Source organism: Lampetra planeri, chromosome 36, assembly GCF_965212315.1.
Source record: "Lampetra planeri chromosome 36, kcLamPlan1.2.h2, whole genome shotgun sequence".
Taxonomy (NCBI): Eukaryota; Metazoa; Chordata; class Hyperoartia; order Petromyzontiformes; family Petromyzontidae; genus Lampetra; species Lampetra planeri.
Genome location: NC_136142.1, coordinates 7,613,102 through 7,637,794, shown reverse-complemented (window position 1 = coordinate 7,637,794; position 24,693 = coordinate 7,613,102).

Here is a 24,693-nt window from a genome sequence, read left to right as displayed (position 1 = left end):
AGTCAGTCGGTGAACAAGTGCTCATATTCTTAGGTTTTTTTCGGCAAAGTCACGTAGGTAAAAAATGTAAATTACTTGATACAGCAAGCGTGCTGTGACGGTTCCACCTGAAGACGGAAGCTTGTGTTGCCTCCGAAACGTCGTGATTTTTTTTAAATTTTACTTTTATTAATTTAATTTTTTTACCTACGTGACTTTAACGAAAAAACCTAAGAATATGAATACTTTCAGTCACGAAAGCTTCAAATGGTGGAAAAGTGCCCTTCCCAGATCAGTTCATGAAGAAGCAGGACAATCTCCCAGCAGGTGGAAGCGAGACGTTGGACTTATTTTTTTTGACATTCGTGACAGCCAAGCAGCTCCTGAAAAAGAGCTTAAGAGCTCAGTGGGCCTTACCTGGGAAAATCATATATAAATATAATTCACCCCTTTTGAAGTGGCATTACTGCCGCCGTTTTTAATACTCATGGATTTTGCTTGGCGATGTTGCGTGTAAGTGTAATGCGGCATCAACGCACGTTTGGAGTATTATACCATCTCGAGCGAGCTTTCGTTTTACACTTCCACGACCCCCCCCCCCGCAGCTTTGCCCACATCAAGGAGCGCAGCCCCCCCCGCTCCCACCACCTGCAATCTCAACGCATGAGCGAGCGCGCGTGTGTGTGTGTGTCTGTGTGCGTGTGTTCGGGCGTGGGGAGTGGTAGTGTAGCAGTTAGCGCGCTGCGCTATGAACCTGGCGACCCGGGTTCGATTCCCGCTCACGACCAACACCAGTGACGATTATTTGAACCGGTCCTGGGCCTCCCCTAGGTCGACTCAGCCTCAAATGAGTACCTGGTGCGGTGTGTAAACATCGCCACTAGGGAGACAAAGGCGGTCGGGGGTGGTGCTGGCCACCCACCCCCTCGTGTACCGTTGCGGCCTTCATAGGTGCTCGCTAACAGCACTTGTCCCAAACAGTCTGTTGAGGCTACACGGGGAGGGGACCTTTGTCTTTGTTCGGGAGCGAGTTCAACGAACGATGTCTCGGGCCGCCCCTTTGGTGAGCCACTCGGCCTGGACCACCAACGAGTTAGAGGCCCCCCCAACCACCACCACCCCAACCCCACCGCAACCACTACCCCCCCACCCCAACCACCACCCTAACACCCCCTACCCCAACCACCCCCCCACCCCAACCACCAACACCCCTACCCCAACCACCACCCCCCCCACCCCAACCACCACCCTAACACCCCCTACCACAACCACCACCACCACCCCAACACCCCTACCCCAACCACCACCCCCCCACCCCAACCACCACCCTAACACCCCCTACCCCAACCACCACCCCCCCACCCCAACCACCACCACCCCTCCCTCCCCCCCTTGACAGCCAAGGAGAAAAAACCGCGTCCCTCGACGCGGTTCCGACTCAAACGCCTTTGGCAGCGAGCAGAAGAGAGCCACGGATGTATGAACGTGAGGAATATAGAGACATTTTAGGTGATTTGGTTTGTTTTGTTGTTGTTGGGCCGTCTGGCTCCAGGAGTGGCGTAGTAACTCCACGATCAGCTCAGGCGCGGTGTGGCAATCAGTCAGGTGGGGGGCCCGCGCCGGCCCCCCTCCCCAATATTTGATTTGTCTCGGCACGGTGCCACCCAGAGGCGAGACGGAATCCATCGCGGCCTCCGCTTGGCCCTGGTCGCGGCGTCGTGACGCTCACGGTCTCGGGCATTTGACGCTGTCGGGGGAGGGGGAGCGCTCGGCTTTGTCTACCCTGGTTACTCTGCGGCGACGATGATGATGATGGCGGCGACGACGATGATGATGATGGCGACGACGACGACGACGATGATGACGACAACGACGATGATGATGACAACGACGACGATGATGACGACAACGACGATGATGATGACAACAACGACGATGATGATGACAACAACGACGATGATGACGACAACGACGATGATGATGACGACAACAACGACGATGATGATGACGACAACGACGACGATGATGATAATGACGACAACGACGATGATGATGATGACGATAACGACGACGATGATGACAACAACAACAACGATGATGATGACTACAACAATGACGATGATGACAACAACGACGATGACGCATAAACAAACAAGCGATGCCCAATTTGCGGAAGCCAAGCGCGTTGCTGCTCTAATGAAATCGAAATAAAAACGTAGCACGTAAATGAACACGTTTCCAAAAAAAGAAAACAACAAAACTGACACCTTTTTTACAAGGAGTCATGTTTGCATAGACCACAATACTTGCAGCCATAATGCAAAAAAAAACATAACTCTGATAATATATGCACTGTCCTTGAAGTTGATTGGTCCACACCCAAGACAGCTTTCCTTAGAGCCTAGTCTCACATGGGTTGGACCAGATGACGCCAAAAGGCGCGATGTTTTTTGTTTGCATTATGGCTGCAGGTATTGTGGTCTATGCAAACATGACTCCTTGTAAAAGAAAAGGTGTCAGTTTTGTTGCCAGATAGAAGGGTAAAAAAAAAACAATTATCATATTTTTTACTGGCAAATGAGGTTCCAATGGTGTTGTTGTTCTTTTACACCTGTTGTTCAAAACACGCCTCTCGTGGTGGCTGTCATGGGGGTCCCAACTCGTAGCTTCGACCACAAGGGGGGAAGGGGTGGCGGCCAGGGAGGGAAGGGGGGCAAGGCACCCCCTGCCCCCCCAGGCTCGTTACGCTGCCGGGGTACGGAATGTTACACGGGGGTGAAGAGGAGGAGGAGGAGGCTCCCCTTGGGGACACTTTTGTTGCCACGACTTCGTGATTGCTCTGTCGCGTGTCCCTGCTGCCTGGGGAACTCATCGAGAGAGAGGTGCGGGGGCTTTTTAGAGAGGCACTCGCTCGAGATGGTATTTTTAAAACATGCTTATTATTTTCTTGGGTTTTTTCGGTTAAAATCACGTAGGTAAAAAAATTAAATTAATTAAAGTAAAATAAAAATAATTAATTTTTATTTTAAAGTAAAATGAAAATAATGTATCTTTGTTTAACTATTATTAATAAAAATTAAAATTAATAAAAGTAAATAAAACGAATTTATTTGTATTTAAAAGTAAAAGAATAATAATGTATTTTTATTTAACTTTTATGAATTGAATTTTTTTACCTACGTGTGACTTTACCGAAAAAACCCAAGAATATGAATCCTTGCAGTCACGAAAGCTTCAAATCTAGAATGTTTTTATTTTTTATCTCACCAGGTAAGGCTCATCTGAGCTACTCCGTAGCTCTTTTTCAGAAGCGACCCGGCCACAAATGATAGCTCAACGAAGTGGCTCATCGTCACGTGGACATGTATGGCAGCCAAAGACTCTAAACACGTGATGTTGATTTTACATCTGGACGGAAAGACCGGAGGAACCAGAGAAAAATCCACGCGACCACGGGGAGAGAGACACCGCAAACTCCAAATATACAGCAGCAGGCGTCAGGGTCGGGATCGAACCCACGACCTCCTGCATACCAGGCGAGGGAGTTAACATCTCCTAGCCACCGCGACGCCAAATTTTTTGGCCTGTTCGTCTACGCAGGTCAGACGCCTCGGCAGGGGTTGGAGTTACCCACACTTCACCCCACCCACCAACACGCGACCTGTAAACCCATTCATAATGTGGGATGTGGAGGGGTGGGGGGGTAATGTAATAAACTTGCACCCGTTATTTAAGCTGCCACGCCAGGAGATCGAACCCGGCCACCACTGTTGTATTCGGAGTGTTGTTGTTCTTGTTGTTTTTGTCAGGCGTTTAATTTGTCAAGGGTTTTAATCAAATTTTTTTGTTCAGGGTTTTTATTTGTTACGGCTTTAAATAAAGTATTTTTTTTTTAAATATCCGTTATCAGTTTCCATTTGTCGTTCCGCGCTTTTATAGATTTTCCTTAAATTCCTTTAATATCTCTTGTTGTTGTTGTTCAGCGGCTGTGTTATTCCACGCGAGGCGCCGTGGCCCCCCGCACCTCCGTGCCCCACGTGAAGGCTCCAGCTGTGACAGCGTCTCTGCTGCCAAGTGGCTGATTTGCGAATGAAGAGGAGTCGTTGATGTCCGTGCCGGGAAGCTCACAGCCGTAATTATTATGGATCGCACCGCTCACCGCTTCCAAAAAAGCAGACAGACCTCGCGTTTAAAATAAGAAAAAAAAAACAGAACCATTCAAATGAGCGGCTGCAGATTGTCGTCTCGTGTTAAGGAAAGCAAATTTACTTTGTTGTTGTTGTAGCGTCGCGTTCCAGAGCGATAAACAAGTGGAATTAGCAGCGAGAGAATGACACACTCGCCGCTGTGTGTCTGTGCAGCGTCACGCCCACCCTCTGCCCCCCCATTGTATGGCAACACACCAAATGTTCGACATGATGATTTCGGTGTAAGACTTTGCGATTTGAATAAAATATGAAAAAAAACTAAATTTGAATGCACATTTTCAACCTATTGTCAATCCACTGCTGGATGAAGGTCTGTCAATGTCACACCAACAGGAATGGAAACGGAACAGATGGAGATTAGTCCACGCACTTTGCTGTACCGCCTTCTTCAGGCAGAGCCCTGGTATGGCACCTTCTCGACACCCACAAGATGTGAGACGGAACAGATGGAGATGAGTCCACACTTTGCTGTACCGCCTTCTCCAGGCAAGCTTATGTAGGCCAGGCTTAGTCACAAACCGTATCTCTCCATAACAAAGGCTCAGCCTTTTGTTATGCAGTCTATACTTAGTCTTAAGCCTCACCTTACCATATTAATAAAAAGTGTACCGTACTTGGCCCTTCCCCTCTCCAACCATTATATATACGGAGTGGTAGCTCTTGTAATCTCTCATTTACTTGATACAGCTGTCGTGGCTGTGGCGGTTCCACCTGAAGACGGAAGCTTGTGTTGCCTCCGAAACGTCGTGATTTTTATTTTTTATTTTATTTTACTTTTATTAATTTTAATGTTTTACCTACGTGACTTTACCGAAAAAAACCTAAGAATATGAATAAGCTCCAGAGTAAATTACTTTCTCGACAGCCACAGGAATGGAGACGGAACAGATGGAGATTAGTCCACACACTTTGCTGTACCGCCTTCTCCAGGCAAGCTCCAGAGTATATTACTTTCTCGACAGCCACAGGAATGGAGACGGAACAGATGGAGATTAGTCCACCAACCCGCGCTGCTGCTGCTGCCTCGACAGCCTTGCATCGCAGGCAGTCACGTGCAGCGCAGGCATCCACGGAGCGAAGGAAGTTCAACATTTATGCACCCCAAAAATACCCGTAAGAATGCGCATGCATAGGGCGCGTGCATAATGCGTATGTATAATATGCACGCGTGATGCGCATACATTATGTATGTCGATTAACTGTGAATAACCCAACCAATAATACATTAACCATGCCCCTCTGGTCGTCGCCCCTGATTGGCACACAAGTGACTATATCACATGGATCCCTCTATTTAAGACCGAAACACAGCAGGATGTATTCAATTTCGATTTAAAGCCTTCGTGACTGCAGGGATTCATCTTCTTGGTTATTTCGGTAAAGTCACGTAGAATGGAAATTAAAAAAATATAGTTTCAAATAGTTTCATATTGATGCTCATTTGTGCTTGCATACTGCTGCCATTGTATCGCGGGTAGTACTCTGGACTTGCTATCCAAAGGTCACCGGTTCAACCTCCCGGCACGACCCCACCTCCCTCCTGTCCACCCAGCCGTGTGCGTGGGTTGCACCACGGTTCGTCTGTGATCGGCAGGTCGCGTGTGGGGTGGGGTAAAGTCTGGGCTACTCCCACCTTCTTCCAACGCGTGTATGACCGGCGTGGATGAGTAGGCCAAGTGCCCTCCAGGTGCTCCCTTCTGTCAGCAGTTGCACGAGCAAATAATGATGGGCACGGCTGCGCCTTTATCTATAACATCAACAAGGAGTGGAGCATTGGTGCAGGGCAGCACATAAACATATGAACAGTTTTACGAAAAAATAAAATGCCCTTCATTTATTACCAGGGCTTTGTCCTTCAGCGTTGCCAGGACTTGAACCCATGTGACCTAGATCGCAGCGCACTCAATACCCATACTACATCACCCACGCGACTCTCTGCGAGACGGCGATAAAGGTGCAGCCGTGAAATGTCTTGCTCGCCACCACTGCTGTCAGAAGGAACTCCTCTAGAGAGAGAGCCACTCTCGAGGGTATTTGGCCTATTCAACCACTCTGGCCAAACAAACGTCTTTGAAGAGATGGGAGTACCCACGCTTTACCCCACCACCACCACCAGCACACAAAAACCTGCTGATCAACTAACCGTGGTGATCTCATTCACGCTGCTGCTGGGTACACAGAGGCGGTGGGAGATGTTTATTATTCATAACAATCAACTTGCCCCATTGTTTCGCATCGAATCGCGGACCACATTTGGACCGTCCAATGCCACCTCCCCTTTCTTCCTCCGGTTGATTAATCAATGCATCTCCCCCCACCCTCCCCCCCAAGAAAAAAAGTGATATTCTTCATCACTGGCAGGAATTGAACCCATGTGGCCATAAATCGCCCACCCACGTTGTCATGTCTAAAACGCTAAAATAACCTTTCCTACGCTGCATTGCGGTAGACACGGGATTTATCATTCGGTGACATAGGGCACCCAGCGCTGGGTAAAAACTTCAATTTAAAGTTTTTTCGCGTGAAAAATGAGGAAGTGGAATACAATTCTACGCATATTACAACTCCAATTTAACTTGGGGCTCAACCACCGATCTTTTGGCACTACGTCTGCGATATCATTGGCCATTGACGGAGAGAGAGAGAGAGAGAAAAGAGAGTCAAAACCGTACAAAGAGTTAGAATCTCATTTTGCACTGACATTATATAAAGCTGCCTCGTGAGATAGGGGTTAAGTAATTGGCTCGGTGGTTTCGTGCGCTGCGTCATGACCCTGGTACACCTGAGTTCGATTCCTGGCCCGTCTCGTGCAAACAGTGGGCATCAATACGTTTGTGATCGCATCCAATTGTGTAGGCCCACTTTTTTGCGGGCTAATCGTAACGTCAGAATCAGAGTCTCTATTTATAACGGAGGAAGCCCATGAGCTATGAAGCTCTGTTTCACAGATGTCCAGGAGTTTTCACAGATGTCGCGTTACGTTTGCGCAGTTTTTAAGTTGTTTTATTCGCGTGCGTTTTTGTTTTGTTTACGACCGGTAAATGCCCGGTTTGTTAGTTGTGCAAATAGTTCTTAAGGACCCTGCTGTTGTCGTTCTTGGCAATGTCGATGTTTTTTTTGCTTCGTTCTTGCTGCTGTGCTCACGAAACCACGGAGTTCCCGAGTTAAGAAATAAATAAACTCAACACTCAATGAGAGATGAAATCGAGTCAGTGACCCGAGTTTGTTTCCCTGAGCTCCATCCCACCCTGGGTCCTGGGTATCTCCTCCCCCACCACCTCTTCAATCAATGTACACTGCCCAGCATGGTGAAGTATGTTCAAACAACTGGCGTGGCCGTAGGGAAAGCCATCGTACAGCAGTGGATGAAACGAATGGGCTGTGAATAGAACGGATCTCACAACCATAATAATTATAAATCATTGTCTGGTGATCTTTCAAATGTCTCAAGAGGGTAAGGTAAATAAAGTAATTACATTTATTTAAAGCGGGTGACAACAGCCCACTGAGATTCGTTAGGCTGTTTGCAACGCAGACACGTGTGGGTACCCATAATTAGTAAATGGATCTTTATTATTTTTAGGGGGAAGATTTTTTTTTAAATGTCTTCTCTTTCTTTTGCTTGCTGGTTACAATTAAACCGTGGATATTTTAAGATTTCCACTTTTTGGCTCCACGAAGCCGAGGAAACGGCCTCCTATTTTTAGGTGTTGTGCTGTCGCAGCGTCATCATCTTAAAAAAGAAAATAAATAATTGTGGATTTTATCACCAATTAGTCTCCGATTGCCGCTGCTATTGACGTCCTCTCTCAAGATGAGAAAAACCTCGCTTCCTCCTCAAGCTCCCTTCGGCCTGGTTAGGGGTGGCAGGGGGGGGGGGCTCGATCGTCGCGTGCCAGGAAACGACCCCTCGCGAGACGACGATGACGTTCACAGAGTGACTTCTGGAAGTCGCTTCAATCGGCCTCCCTCTCTCTCCCCCCTCTCTCCCACCACCACCCCTCTCTCGCAAAACTGAGAGACCAGAAGCGGCGAATGACAAATCAGGCAACAACGACAACAAAATCAGTGACAATGATGTTGGCGCGTGGATGTTGATTTACAACTGTAGTGTCAGAGGAGCGGGAAACAAGGTTTTTCAGGAGCACCTTCTTTATTAACACCTTCAGGTTCACAAGTCCGTCCTGTCGATCTCCTTAGTCGTCTAGCCTAGCCCTGAACTCAACCCTGACCGTGTAGCACCGACGGCGCCAGCCGAGACAGCCAACAACTATCCGGCCTTGACTTCAAGCTTTCGTGACTGCAGGAATTCATATTCTTTGGGTCTTTCGGTAAAGTCGCGTAGATAGATTCAAAGAAAATAACAAAAAACTACGACTTTTCGATCGCATCACAAGCGGTCGTCATCAGGAAAAACGTTTTGATGACGACCGCTTGTGTTGCGATCGAAACGTTGTAGTTTTTTGCTATTTTCTTTGAACCGATCTAAGTGACTTTACCGAAAGACCCAAAGAATATAACTCTCCGGCCGCGCAATATCTAGTGAAGACGGCAGCGACGAAGGCTGCGAAGACGACAGCGTCAAGGAGACGAGTCCACTTCCCAGAACCGGCATCCACGAGCTCCCGCTCTCCGCTAGCGGGTTCCAGGGGCTTCCAGATGGGGTCCTCCATGACCCTTGCCCCAGTTCTTCCGCCCTGCCGACACACCCGCGTATATGGTCACCCGCGTGTCCACTACAGTTGCCGCTGCTGGCCACCAGGCGGCGCTATTACACTACACAACCATAGCCCTGCAAAGGTGGCACTGCAAAAACTCGACGATAAAAAAAAACGAAACGTAACAAAAAGATGTTTGACCAGGGAAGGCCCATTGAGCTCTTTATCAGAAGCGACCTGGTCACAGATGATGGCTCAACGAAGTGACTTGTCATCACGTGGAAATGTATAGCAGTAGCAAAATACTCTAAACGCGTGACGTTGATTCTAAATGTGGAGGGGGAAACCGGAGGGCCCGGAGAAAAATCCACACGACCACGGAGAAAGAGACATGCAAAACTCCAAATATACAGCAGGCGTCAGGGTCGGGATCGGGATCGAACCCAAAACCTCCTGTATAGCAAGCGAGGTCATTCACGTCTCGCCACCGCGGCGCCCCGAGATAGCTAACATTGACTATCTGGCCAGCTGTTGCAATGGTATAGAGCAAGGCGACTCGCAATGCAAAGAAGGCATGCGAGTTCAAATCCTGGTTGGGGGGTTGACTCGATCCACAATCTCTCCGGGGGGTGGGGGGTGGAGGGGGACGATAAACATAGTTAAGCACTCTGTGGGGAAGTCATCGGCGGTTGTCCTATGGGATAAACTCGCCCCTGCCAGAGGAATATGGAATTTCCACCGCCGTTCTCAAGGCTGTAAAAAGGGGGGAAGGTGAGAGCAGAGCTTGAACGCTCATCCGAGGAGGAGTTCACTTTGACTTTGAATGGTTACTTGTAGTCCACGTGCAATGTACGGCTATGGCATCACCTCCGATTAGCGCGGTTGGCCACGTACGGCGCGAAAGAAGTTCAACACACGCACACACATAAACACATCTGCTAGGCGCCAGTTTCAGGCGCACACAACGGAGGACGCGATCGGCGACCGCCGTTCATCAACAAAGAAAAAACACCCACTCCACTCAAAGAACGCGACGAACACGATATGGGATTTTAGAACGCGCCTTTGTTCAGTGTGCATCGCCCGCAATCGACGCGCGGGTCAGAAGAGGCAAGGGCATTGATAACGAGGATAGAATGAGAGCTGAGAAGTGCGCAAATAAGTTTGTTTAAAAAAACAAACACGTCAATACACGTCGCACAGCCTTTTTTGTGAATGATGCGGAAAGCCACAGGCACTTCCTGCACACGTGCATTGTGGTCCTCATGTATTTCGTAATTGACAAATCGTTTCTTTTGGGCGAGATCATTATAAAAATGATGCAGCAACAAAAACAATGTAAATACTAAATCGTATTTTCCAGGAGAGCCACACGAATGCTTCAGTGTTCATGCAAAACGTGGAGGAAATTGGAGCGCCCAGAGAAAACTCACGCACGCGAGGGAGCAACGCTCTATCCCCGTAACAGATGACGAGTTTAGTCAACTTGCTGGGGAGCCCAGGGCACGGGAACGTTGAGTCATAAACCATTGGCCACGCAGTCGTTTGGGAGCGCGTCATTTCGTTACAATAGATTCAATGCAAAGCAAATCTCGGGACCGGTTTTGACACACAGTCTCTCATTGGCAGAGTCAGGCTCGCTTGAATCGATGTCGGTGAACCGCCACATTGTTACAGGCGAGGGCCCTCCCTTCAAGACAGCGGCTCTGCACCTGGGGTGCACGCACCCGTTGGTGGTGCGAGATGCCCTTTCGGGGGGTGTGGGACATGGTCAGATTTTTTTAGAAAGTAAATAATCGAAACACAAATGAAGCACTGGCACGTAAGCACAACTACTTTGTTTCATCAAACCTCCGTGTTTATTGACATTATTCGTGTTTTAACGATTGAGTAACCAAAGGGGAGCAAGGATTCAGTAAAGGTTAAGAACCATTGCTTTCAGACATGGGTCCTCGATGATTCATAGTTGACGTCATCGTTCCACGGCCGTTCCCTGTCACAGCGTGGTGCACTGCTCACTGCAGGAGTGTCACAATAGCATCGCATGTTTTGTTATCTCGTTACAAAGCGCCAATTGCCCAACTGGGAGGAGAAAAGTGATGTTGCCTTGGTGGAAATTCCACATTTACAGCAAATGCAGCATCACAATTACGATGGGAAAGTCACAATGTATGTTCATGTGTGTGTGTCGTCTTTGACGTATTCACGTGTTTACTTTGTGTGCAGTCGGAGAGGCAATTTAGCCGGGCCGCTATAACCCTCGCCAAACACTGCCGATGTTCAAATAGGGCGATTAGATTTTTCATCGTAAAATTTACATGTTATTCCTTCCCGCAATGTCCTCTGGAGTGCTTCTGTTCGAAAAATGGTGCACCGGGAAATTGACGTTATTTCATTTTCACTCACTGCGAGTACGACTGGAGGTCTTTGTGCAGAGCCTTGAGCGCGTGCGTGTGCGCGCGTGTGCTCGAGAACGTTTGTGGATGTGCGTGTGAAGGTATGGGGAGTGTGCTCGCTCACAGCACTTGCCCCAACAGTCGATGCAGGCTACAGGGATATCTTTGCTTCGTGTATCGCGATTCGTCAGGTGGATCCATTAACAACAGTGGGTGTCGATGCCAATGCCCTCCGCAATCTAATTTCTTAGATTGAGAACAAATAAAGTTAACCTGACTTTTGAACCCAGAGCCACCTCACTCTCATCGCTCCGTCTCCTCTGAGGAGGTGCTCTCTGTAGGCGCGTTCCTTCCTGCTAGACTGTCCATCCGCTGCTAGTCTCGACAACTGGCAATCATCCCTCTTCGCGATGTGTCCTGCTGAATGCCACTTGCGATTCTTGTATTTAATAAAATAAATGGTTAAGCCCTCTCGGGAAAAAATTCGAATGCCCTGCACAACCATGTAACATTTTTAAAAAAAGTCGCCTGCGTGCAAATCAAAGCAAGGATGACTTAAGAGAAATGAGAGATGAGATTAGTGATTTTGCACATAGCATTCCCTCAATTTATTTCTCGCGGTGGGAGATGTTTTCTCAGAATTAGCCGGATGGTGGTCGTGGTGACCACACATGCCTGCCATCCAGCACTGCGCAGGCAGCGAGCGGTCGTGGATCACCGCACGAATCGTGCGAAACACCCTTCCCGTGAGGGTCGAGGAGGTGCCTTAGCTTGTCTCGCCAGTAGAATGGACTCCACCTGTTCCGTTAATGCGGTATAAAGCGTTTCCCCCCTCGCACGCGTGGGTTATCTCCGGGTAGTTCCGGTTTTTCCCACATGTAAACACTAATTAATCGTCTGGTAACACCTTTATATACATCGGGCCGCAGAGCTTCGACAATTTTTTGGCACGGGGTCACCGCACGGCTGCATTTCTGCTTGTCTGTTGTGCCTCCTCGTGCCTCTACGAGAACGACCAAACGTTGTGCCGTGCATCCCAAGTTGACATCATTATTACGGATTATTGTTGTGATTATTAATATTAATCCGGCACTTGTGCTGAAAGTGTCGGCCAGAAAACCTTCCGTGCTTGACCACTGACAGCAGCGAGCAACCAAAATCCAACAGGTGCTGCTTTATATCAACAATTCCGTAAATATAAAACGACTAACGATTATAATCAACCATGCTGGGGTCTACAGACAATAGACTGACGGACCAGTGTCTGATGGGGTCTTCAGACAATAGACTGACAGACCAGTGTCTGACGGGGTCTTCAGACAATAGACTGACAGACCAGTGTCTGACGGGGTCTTCAGACAATAGACTGACAGACCAGTGTCTGATGGGGTCTCTAGACAATAGACTGACAGACCAGTGTCTGACGGGGTCTTCCGACAATAGACTGACAGACCAGTGTCTGACGGGGTCTACAGACAATAGACTGACAGACCAGTGTCTGACGGGGTCTTCAGACAATAGACTGACAGACCAGTGCCTGACGGGGTCTCTAGACAATAGACTGACAGACCAGTGTCTGACGGGGTCTCTAGACAATAGACTGACGGACCAACGTCTGATGGGGTGTCTAGACAATAGACTGGCAGACCAGTGTCTGACAGAGTCTGTAGACAATAGACTGATAGACCAGCGTCTGATGGGGTATCGAGACAATAGACTGACAGACCAGTGTCTGATGGGGTCTCTAGACAATAGACTGACGGACCAGTGTCTGACGGAGTCTGTAGACAATAGGCTGGCAGACCAGTGGCCTGACGGGGTGTCCTTAGACAAAGTCTTTCTCCATAAAAAAAAAACCCAAGAGATTAGTGTTTGATGAGGTTTCCCAAGCCAAACATCTCTGCGGAATGTTGTTTCGGATGGCTAAGCGATGGCCCAAAATCGATGGCTCTGTAATGGATGTGAAGATCAAAATAAATAACCAGGCAGACAAACAATTACACGTGTAATGAAAACAATTTGGGCACTTTCGCCAGATAAGGGATATGACTAAGCAGTTGCCTTGGTGACAACATCGGAGAGCCGATGTTGTTTTTGGTATGAGCCCTTTATTATTTCAGCAGTGAATAGAACGTGGCTGATGATGCCGATGATGTAGGAATACTAAGTGAGCCCGTGGTGGAAATTCCACATTACCATGGCACGTGCCGGTTAAAATGAACAATACAACCACAAACGACTTCCCACACAGCGGTGCGTTCTCGTTGTCAAACCTCGGGGAACGATGGGGGAGCGGTGGCGCAGTGGTTAGCGCACTGTGCCGTTGAAACCGGCCACCCGAGTTCGACTCTAGGCACGGCTAACATAGTTGGCGAGTCGCGTCTGAACTTGCCCTGCGCTGCTCCACTTCACCAACCCGCACTGACCAGCGGAGTGAAGTATGGCCAGAACCCTAACCCCCCCCCCCCCCCCCCCCCCCCCATGACCTACACGACGTGTGGACACATTCTTCCAGCAGCAGCTGCTTTTTCACGACCTCCTGCAAACCAGGCGAGGTAGTTAACATCTCACCACGGGGAGAGGGAGAAACACGCAAATGCCAAACATACAGCAAGCGTCAGGGTCGGGATCGAACCCACGACCTCCCGTACACCAGGCGATGTAGTTAACATCTCACCACCGTGGCGCTACCATTTTATACATCCGAATAAATATACATCTAGATGCCAGACTACGTCTTACGTACAGTGTCCCATTTAACGCTCGATTTCTTTCGTCGTTTTTCCTTTCGAAATTAAAAATTATGGATTTAAACAAAAAAACCACCCCTCATTATTGCTTAAATGTGTGGCCAATTGCAGCGCGCGCGAGAGTTCACGTCCCCGCAAATACCCCGAGGAGTGGGGGGGGGGGGGGCGATGGGGGGGGGCGATTGGGGGGGCGATGGGGGGGGGGGCGATGGGGGGGGGGGTCCTGCTGATGAAGCGACTCTCTGGACTCTGAATTGACCTAGGGGAGGCCCAGGTTCCGGTTCAGTCATCAACTCGTTGGCACGTGTCGTGACGGGTTTCTGCAGGCATCCTAGGATGGAATGCCAAGTATACATTTTAATAATTATTATTATTATTTTGTCCGTCCAGTATTCGCCGAGCTGCATTGGCTTTCGGTTGCTGAACGAATCCATGATGACAAGATCGCACACATTGCACACAAAGTGATTTGCACAAATGGACCACAATACCTCGCTGATCTCGTCGAGGAGCTTAAACGAGCACGCGACACTCCGGTGGTCATCCTCGCAGCAGCGGCTTTTGTCGAGCCTTCGAACAGAGACGGCCACTCCATCGCGCGCTCCCCGACGCGCTTCTGCGGCCGTCTGGAACGCTCTTCCTTACGATATTAGGAAGCCGCTGGAGCTATTCGCTAACATCACTTGCTATACGGGGGAACTTTGTCTTTAACTTTGTCTCTAATCTTTGGTGGGGCCAGAGGGGGGGGGGACATTGCCGTGGGCGTCGAGGAGAAGTCGTACGTTGGCTCACCAGGAGAGGGCGGTACAGCAAGGGGACTCATCGCCATCTGTTTTTATCTGTATGGGGATGAAGCGTTGCACCATATTGCGCGTGGGTTTTCTTTCAGCGCTCTGGCATGTTAAAATAAAAAAATATATATATGTGGTTGTTTTTTTTACTAACAAAACTTTTAAATATGGCATGGACCCTCCCGCAAAAGATACCATACGCTCGGCGTGGTAAACTACAATAAATAATGAAAATTTCATCTCGCGGCCCCCCCCACCTCGACTGCGAAAACTTTGCAGGACCCTTCTGAAAAAGGAAGACGAATACAAAATGAATTGATATTGATTTATCATTATTACAAATAAATAATAGCAACAACGCGAAACGAGGTCACGAAGCCCTCTTGCTCTGAAAGCGATTTCATGCCGTGCCTTTAATCTTCGGCTGAGTGTTTTTATTTGACTTAATGCGGCTCAGCCAATTCCGTGACATTTGCCTAAAGCCCCTTAACGTCATCAGATGCTCACCAGCTCAAAAGTATAATTTTTGTTGCATCAATGACACGGGTAGGATTTTGTGTGTGTGTGTGTGTCTTTTTTGTCGCACGAAGGGCCAGGGCGAGCGGAATCGATTATCGCTCTCCCCCAATTCGCCTTGCGCGTGTGAGATCGTTTTCTGTCCTCCGCCGCCCGCTAAAATGCATGCAACACAAACATGCGAGCGATCGATATGCAAACAGATGTGACAATATAACGGAGCGAGCGAGCGCGTGCAAATACGAGGCAGGATGTAATGACGCGGGACAGTTGTGACCACGCACGTGACCTGTCATCCGTCACTGTGGAGGTGGCGGGGGCGAGCGGGTGGGGGTGGAGGGGGGGCTTCATCTAACAGTGGATAGACAATGGCTGATATTGATAATAACTTCACCATGCTGGTAAGTGCGGGTGCGTCTTCAGGCCTTCAAATGCCGAGCACATGGACATCTCCTAACTTACTCTTAGTTTTATCGGTAAAGTCACGTAGGTAAAAAATTTAAATTAATTGAAATTATTTTATTTTTTATTAATTTTATTCATTTAAATTTACATTTTTTACCTACGTGACTTTACCGAAAAAACTTCCTTGCAGTCACGAAATCTTCAAATCTAGAATCTCCTAACTTCACCCCAAGTTTGTATGGTCTTTGAGCTGCAGTGAACCAATGATTGTGCCGATTCGATGTACGAATGGCTGCCGCTCACACTTGCAATAAAAAAAAACTACGGGAACATAGGAGTACATTACAACAACGGGTGTTGATGCCAATGCCCTCCGAAATCGAATTTATTAGATTGAAAACGAATTTTAGAATGAAAACTCGATTATTTAAAACTGCGTTTTGTGCTTAGTTTGTTGTCATCCCCCCACACCTCGTATTAGCACGGTTGGTTGCGTACACCGCGAAAGAAATTCAACACACATACATACACACGTAGCCGCCTCCTTCCTTAAAGCCTCGATGGCAATGTGAATGCTGGTCACCCATCCAGCCGCAATCCAGGCTCAATATCTGCTGAGCATCTCAGATCTACCCGGGCTGGGACGCATTCCAGGTATTTTTCTCGGAGTTGCGGTGTCTTTAAACTATGCTCTTTTATATTTAACCTAATTATTTTATTTATTTTATCAAGTAGAGCCCACTGAGCTATATAGCTCTTTTTCAGAAGCCATCTGGCCACAAATGATAACTAAAAAAAGTGGATTATCGTGTGGATATTTATTGCAGCCAAACACTTTAAACGCACGTTTCTAAATGTGGAGGGAAAAACCGGAGGACCCGGAGAAATATCCACGCGACCACCAGGACAACAAGCGAACTCCAAATATACAAATGTCAGGGCCGGGATCGAACCCACGACCATCCTGTATACCAGGCGAGGTAGTTAACATCTCGCCACAGGTGTCTTGTGACCCCTCAATTAATTAACCCCAAACATGTTTTTCCCTCTGCATATTCATTTTTGAGATGTTAACTACTTCGCCTGGTATAAAGAAGGTCGTGGGTTCGATCCCGACCCTGATGCCTGCTGTATATTTGAAGTTTTCGTGTCTCTCTCCCCGTGGTCGCGTGGATTTTTCTCCGGGTCCTCCGGGTTTTCCCTACACATTTAGAATCAACATCACTCGTTTAGAGTATTTGGCTGCTATACATTTCCACATTACGATAAGCCACTTCGTTGGCTATTATTTGTGATTGTCAGGTCGCTTCTGGAAAAGAGCTACATAGCTCAGTGGGATTTACATGGTAAAATAGAAGAAAAATACTAATTTCAACTCGCGATTGCTTAAATTAAGGTACTGGCCAACATCCCATCGCAGGACGCAACTGCAAACGAGTCTTGGGACTTGGTGAGACTTTCTTGAATATATATCAACGTACGGAATTCCCTTGTTATTCACGAACTTGCTATTCCCGAATTTTGGCTATTCGAGAATCGCATCTGGAACTTTACACGACCACTGAAACGAGAGATACACTGATGAGAGATAGACTGAAGAGATATAAAGTGACGAGAGATAAAGCGGTGAGATAATGTTCATGTATGGAAATGCTCATTTATAAATTTGGTCATTCCTTTAACAAGACAGATTTTCGTAGGCGAATATAATTATTCGCAAATTTGCTATTCGCGAGCACCCCCGGAACGTATCCCTCGCGAATGAAGAGGGAACACAACTGCACATCGCTGGGAGGAGTTAAGCGATTCGGCCAGCACGCGATTCGATGAATTGTCGCGATTCGATTAACAAAAACTAGAATCCCTTAAACGGTACACTATTCTTACGGGTTATTTTTTTTATTGTGATGAATGTAGCGGCCTCTAGTGGCTGCAGTGTAACATACATTACACGTAGCGAACACGAATAGAAAGTACATGATATCGTGGGTGTTCTTTTTTAAAATGCAACTTGCCTGGCATGGCGTGCATTGGGATTGGTGGGAGACAAAAATATATACATTTAGACAGATGCTTTGAAATAAGATGCAGAAATGTGCTCCACATCCTATTATTTTAAGTGGAGTGTCTATAATTAAATCGCCCTCTACCCTCTCTCTCTCTGTGTGTATATACACAGACACACACAGTATACTTACTTTTGTAGTGACGTAAATGGTGTCACTAAGGTGTTCGCGACAGCTACTGTTACAGGAGTGCAACTGTGCGTCTGGAGTCTCTCTCTAGCACCAGAGTAAGTGCGGCGTGTCAGCCAGCGCTAGGGAGCATAGGCGATGGCTTGAGAGAGAGGGCAAGGGAGCACGTGGTAGCCTGAGTGGGGCACGTGATGCTCGGTCGGGATCCTTCGGGAAAGGTCTCGAAGGGGGCGTGGCCACGGGCGGAGCGAGGCCACGCCCAGGAGCATCAAGGGGCAGAGAGAGTTCTTAGTTGGTTTGTGGAATCAAGCCTGGGTCCCGCGTCTCGTCATCTCCAGTTAACTCGCTATTCACGTCGTTAGCCATATCACCTACTATAGAACCCGAGTTACGTTCAGTGTTACCCGCTAGGGAAGTTGTTAAATAAAGGAGTCGCCTACCAGTGCAGAGTGTGTGCCTCCGTGTTGAACACTACACTTTGAAGACGCTCGATATTAGAGTTTCAAGTTGCGTGGGTTCATATTTTGCTCTGACACGCGTGAGCCGAGCACGGAGAGCGTGGATCGCAGAGGACGGTCGAGTTGCAGGTCGCGTCCTGTGTGAGTGTGTCGCAGCGTTGCTGTAAACGTCAGCACTGGGGAGACAAAGGCGGCCGGGTGTCTTGGCCACCTCGTTTGCCGTTCCGGCCTTCACGGGTGCTCGCCAAACACACACTTGGTCCAATGGTCCGCCAAAAAAAAGGGGGGTACTTTGCCCTTCTGTGTGTGTGCATTGGGGAGCGGTGGTGCACTGGATAGCGCACTGCGCCACAAACCCGGCGGCCCGAGTTCGAGTCTCGCTCACGGCACAACATCGGTGGTGAATAACCGTGGCGGTACTGGGCCTCCCCTAGGTCGACTCAGCCTTAGAAAAAATCAGCACATTGGTGCCGCGTGTGCGTGGTTTACGGGCAACGCAAACTCCTCGTGGGCCGCGAAAACCTCAATAGGCTCTGTCTGGCAGCGCTTGCCCCAACGTTCCGTTGAGGGCTATACGGGGGGGGGGGGGGGGGGGGGAGCTTTGCCTTTTGTGCGTATCTCACCCTTTTCCACGCGCTCGGGCGAACTTAAGTGAGTGGCACGGCCAAATTGAATTAAAACTCCCTCCACAGAAGCCCTTGCGGTGGGGCCATAGAGGTCAGATCACTGCACCTCTAATGAACCCGGCAAAACCTAGGTTCGATACCCCGGGGGCCGGCGCCGAGCGATTGCAATTTATATCCGAACCTGTTCAACAGCTTCTTAAACGGGCTCGCGGTGCGAAACGTCACCGCCGGGGAGACAAAGGCGGTCGGGTTTTTTGCGTGGCGCCGGCTCGACCGCTCCCACGTCTCCATCGTTGGCCTTAATAGGCGCTTTCTAACAAAACTACATGTGGAATGGGGGTCGGCAAGCAATAATAACAAGATACATTATTGTTCGAATTCGGTATATGTGTAGTGGGTTCACTTGAGAGACACATTAATTCAGGAGACAACACGTGTATTCTACGACCACAACGGGGTAACTATATAACCAGTAACCACAACGGGGTAACTACATAACCGGTAACCACCACGGGGTAACTATATAAACGGGTCAGGTCAGTCGGCACACTGCCTGACCCACGATGCCGAGCACGAAGACCAAAGAGAAGACGGAGCACGGCGGGTTCCATTCCAGCAGACAGCCCCGATGCAGCTCCGGGACCTCCCTTTTATGCCCCTCAGCGTGGCCCCGCTCCGCCCTCGGACACGCCCCAATCCAGAACCTACTGGAAGGTTCTGAATCGCCTTCCACGTGTCCCCTGCCTGGCTCCGCCCTCGGCCACGCCCCCTTCTGGAACTCACTAGAAGGTTCTGGGCCCTTCAACGCGTGTCCCCTCTGTCACCTTTGGCCTACATCCCATCACGTGCCTCTGCCGGCCAATCGGGCTACTACGTCCTCAATTGCCCCCTACTCTGCCAGCCTCAGATACCTCTTCAATGACATCATATACTCTGCTTGCAGAGAGGGCTACTGTACCCACTAGTCTTCTCTCTGTCCGTAGATGGCGCTAGGCACCGCAGTGACCCATTATATGTCACTACATCACCCCCCCCCCCCCCTTCGTAAAACTCAGCCGTCCCGGCTGATCACTATACCTCAAACAACTGCCTCACAATTTTTTTAACAACAACAAAATAAGCAGCAACCGTCGACATAACTGAGGAGCACCCCAAAGAAAAAATTTGATTCGCGAGCCAAAACACTATCATCGTCATCGTATGTCATCACGCTTCAATTGTATCGTACCTGGAGGGCACTTTGCTCCTCCACTGCTGGATGAGGGCCTCCCCACGCCGTGCGGGGCGTGGGGAGTTAACTGCCCATACTTCACCACGCCGGTCAGCGAGGGTTGGTGATGCCGGGGGAGCATAGAAGCGCAGCACAACGGCGAGAATTTCTGCGCTGCCCTCTGCTGCCCACCCCGTAGCTCTACAGCTGCAGCAGCAGCAACAGCGGAACACCACATCCAGTATGCCCTACGTCGTGGTTATGGGCGACAAGTCACGTTCGTACGACCCAAAGAACATGGAAGGCACCCAGCAGCACACCACATCCAGTATACCCCTCGAATGTGGTGAGAAATGTTAAACTGATGGTGTCACCTTTATTGGCGATCTCTCTCTGTCACCCAACGATCGGCAAGCACTGCTTAGCTCTTATAAAGATTATTCACCACACACGCACACCCACTCAGGTATTCACTGATATCAGTAATGCCAACACGTAGGTGATTACATACCGACATAAACACGAGCCCTGATTCACGTGGACTCAGCGGCGAACACTCAAACCCAACCTCAACCCCCCCACCACCTCCCTCCTCTCCACCACTAATCCTGCCTTTCTTCCCACACAGCAATCACTCTCTCCCTCCCACTCATCCTCCATCCCCCTCCACCCCAGACTCCCCACTACCTAACCACTCACCCTCTTCACCTCCTCACTACCTAACCCACTCATCCCCCTACACCCACTCCCTAACCCACTCCCTAACCCACTCAACCCTGGTATCTCCATTCCCCGATCCGCAACAACCCCCTCTCTCCCTCCCACCCCACCCCCCAGCCCACCTCCTCTCCCTCCTCCCCGCCAGCCCCCACTCTCTCCCCCCTCCCCTCCTCTATCTCCCACCCACAGCTCTCGCTGCCCCCTCACCGCTCGCTCACCTCAGCGCTCCCCTCTCGCCCGTCTCGTAGCCCCCCCGCCATCGACTTCCTCTCTCCCACCTCTCTTTACGCCAAACCTTCCCTATCCCCTCCCACTTCACCCGCACACCCATCTCACCCTCCCCTACCTGCCTCCCTTCCAACTTGACCCACACCACCAATCCCCCCACCCCCCACTTCCCCTCCCCCTCAATCCCTCCCTGCATCATCCCTCCCATATATAGCCCACACACCCCATAGGATACGCCCCTAACCCATCCATCCACCCTTCCTCTATTTACCCCCCATCCCCATCTCCTCCAGCCCCCCCCCACGTAACAAAGTAAAACATCCGCCCGTTTCGCCTATCGGGGCAAGTGCTGTTCGTGAGTCGCACCTATGAAGGCGGGCACGGCGCACGAGGGCGTGAGTGGTCCAAGCACCACGTCTGACCGCCTTTGTCTCCCCAGTGCCGATGTGTGTACACGCACCGCACCTCGGGGGTGGCCCAGGACTGGTTCGGATAATCGTCACTGGCGGTGTTGACCGTGAGCGGAAATCAAACTCGAATAAACCAACACCCGATCGCCCACACCCCTAGCACACTCACCCGCCCACCCAGCCACTCTCCCACCCTCTCCCCATCTCCCACCCAACTCAGGGCCCGATTCAGGCACGGGGGCTTTAGGGGATGCTGCCCAGGGGCCTCCGCCAGCTAGAGGGCCTCCAGAGATGAAGTGAAAAGTGATTTCGTTTGTGAATTCTGAATTTGTATTGTTGTTGTTAGCCTTGTAAGAATAAATTGTATTTTTCTTTAACTTTGTTTTCCTTTTCAAAATATTACGGGGGGCCTCAAAGTTCCCTGTCGCTCAGGGGCCTACAAAATCTTAATCCGGTCCTGCACCCACCCATCCATTATCCCACCCTCTCCCCATCACTCACCCATCCACTCTCCCACCCTCTCTCCATCTCCCACCCATCCATTATCCCACCCTCTCCCCATCACTCACCCATCCACTCTCCCACCCTCTTCCCATCTCCCACCCATCCATTATCCCACCCGCTCCTCATCTCCCACCCGTCCACTCTCCCACCCTCTTCCTATCTCCCACCCATCCACTCTCCCACCCTCTTCCCATCTCCCACCTATCCACTCTCCCACCCTCTCCTCATCTCCCACCCGTCCACTCTCCCACCCTCTCCCCATCTCCCACCCATCCACTCTCCCACCCTCTTCCCATCTCCCACCCGTCCACTCTCCCACCCTCTCCCCATCTCCCACCCGTCCACTCTCCCACCCTCTCCCCATCTCCCACCCGTCCACTCTCCCACCATCTCCCCATCTCCCACCCATCCACTCTCCCACCCTCTCCCCATCACCCACCCATCCACTCTCCCACCCTCTCCCCATCTCCCACCCATCCACTCTCCCACCCTCTCCCCATCAGCCACGCATCCACTCTCCCACCCTCTCCCCATCACCCACCCATCCACTCTCCCACCCTCTCCCCATCTCCCACCCATCCACTCTCCCACCCTCTCCCCATCACCCACGCATCCACTCTCCCACCCTCTCCCCATCTCCCACCCATCCACTCTCCCACCCTCTCCCCATCACCCACCCATCCACTCTCCCACCCTCTCCCCATCTCCCACCCATCCACTCTCCCACCCTCTCCCCATCACCCACGCATCCACTCTCCCACCCTCTCCCCATCTCCCACCCATCCACTCTCCCACCCTTTCCCCATCTCCCACCCATCCACTCTCCCACCCTCTCCCCATCTCCCACCCATCCACTCTTCCACCCTCTCCTCATCTCCCACCCATCCACTCTCCCACCCGCTCATCTCCCACCTATCCACTCTCCCATCCGCTCCCCATCACCCACGCATCCTTCCCTTCCTCCATCTCTTGCAAGCAGCAACGGCAGCAGCAGTAGCTCGCTCCTCCGCTAGTGGGCGCGGTAGGCGTGCGTGGAGAGAGAGAGAGTCAGGCTGTGTCGAACCGTGCCGAGCCGTGCCAACTCTCTCCCCCCTCTCTCTGTGTGCAGAGCCGTACAGACTCCAACTCTCTCTCGCTCGCTCTCTCAGCAGAAGGCGCCTCGCTCGCAGGCGAATCAACACACGCTCCAGTGGTTGATGCGTCTATGGTAGAGCAGCAGCAGCCAGCTGGGCTCATACAAGCCGAGCTAAGCCTAAGCCAGCCCCGTCTCCTGAGTTAGTGGGGTGTGTGTGTGTGTTTCGAGAGCGCTTCGAATAGTATTCATTTAGACACGCACGTAGACACGGGAGCAGCTCAAGTGGACGCAACGATTACAGGATAATTTTTCAGTTCAGCCTACAGCCAGAGTACACATTATTGTTAGTGTTGTGATATTTTGCGTGAGTGTCCGTGTGTGATAAGAGCAATTTGCTGCTTAGCATCATATTCAGTGATCACACAACGACACATAGTGCATAGCCCAAAGTGCATTGGTTGAACGTTGCAGGCTGATGTGAATTTCAAACTATATCCAATACAATATCAGTTTGTGTTTATGTTGTAATAATATGTTTTGATGGTGGGGTATTTATCAAACGTGAAGTTCATCTTAACAACGTCGCGGATTACCACGTGAGTATTGTGAATGTAATAATAATTATTATTATTTCTACAGAAGAATTGCAGCGGTACAGCACACGGAGTCGTCACATCGCTGAACATAGCCCCATACTTAATAATCAATCACGGGGAAATTATTAAATTTGCACCTGTTCTACCTCGTATGGAATTGTGTTGGCTAAATATGACTCCACTGCGCCTACTCATAATTAAGGTTAATCAATACATTGCGGTTAATTTTAATACATTAACACACTTTTAACGGGGGGGGGGGGGGGGGGCTCATTAGAGCATTTAATTTCGTACGGCTCGGGTGATTCCGGGAATTGCGGCACGAAACGCGTGAAGTAGGTGATTGAAATTAAGCAAAATAGTTCACAAAGCGGCGACGAATATGGCCGTTGAATGGGTTAAACGGTGTTAATTAAAACAATAATTAAAAAAATAACAGCGATGGGGGGGGGGGGTAGCGAATACCACTGCGCTACGAACCCCGGGCGGACCTGAGTTCGATTCCCGGCACCACGGGGTGACGCAATCATCGGTGGCACGCCGAGATTTGTACCGGTTCTCGGCTCGAGCCGCACTGACCGGCGTGGTGAAGTATGACAGGGAGGGTTAGGGGGGGGGGGGCTTTATCATTCAGCAGTGGATTGACAAGAGTGCATAATTGAATGGGAATGTAACAGTGCAATTAAACGTGAATCATGCAATTATATTTGACTTGCGTGTGAACAATGGAATGGCCGTGGCGCAACAAGTGACGGATGATTTGGAATGCTGCTGCTGCTGTTGATTAGTATGCTGATAATATTAGTATAATGTTAATGATATAATCATAATAATGATGATATTGATGAGATTATACTGATGATGTTAATGCGAACGCTCGTGATGTCGATTTGATGATCGTGAGATAATGCTGATGTCGATCCAATTTATGATAATGAGATAATGCTCGCGATGATGTTGATTAGATA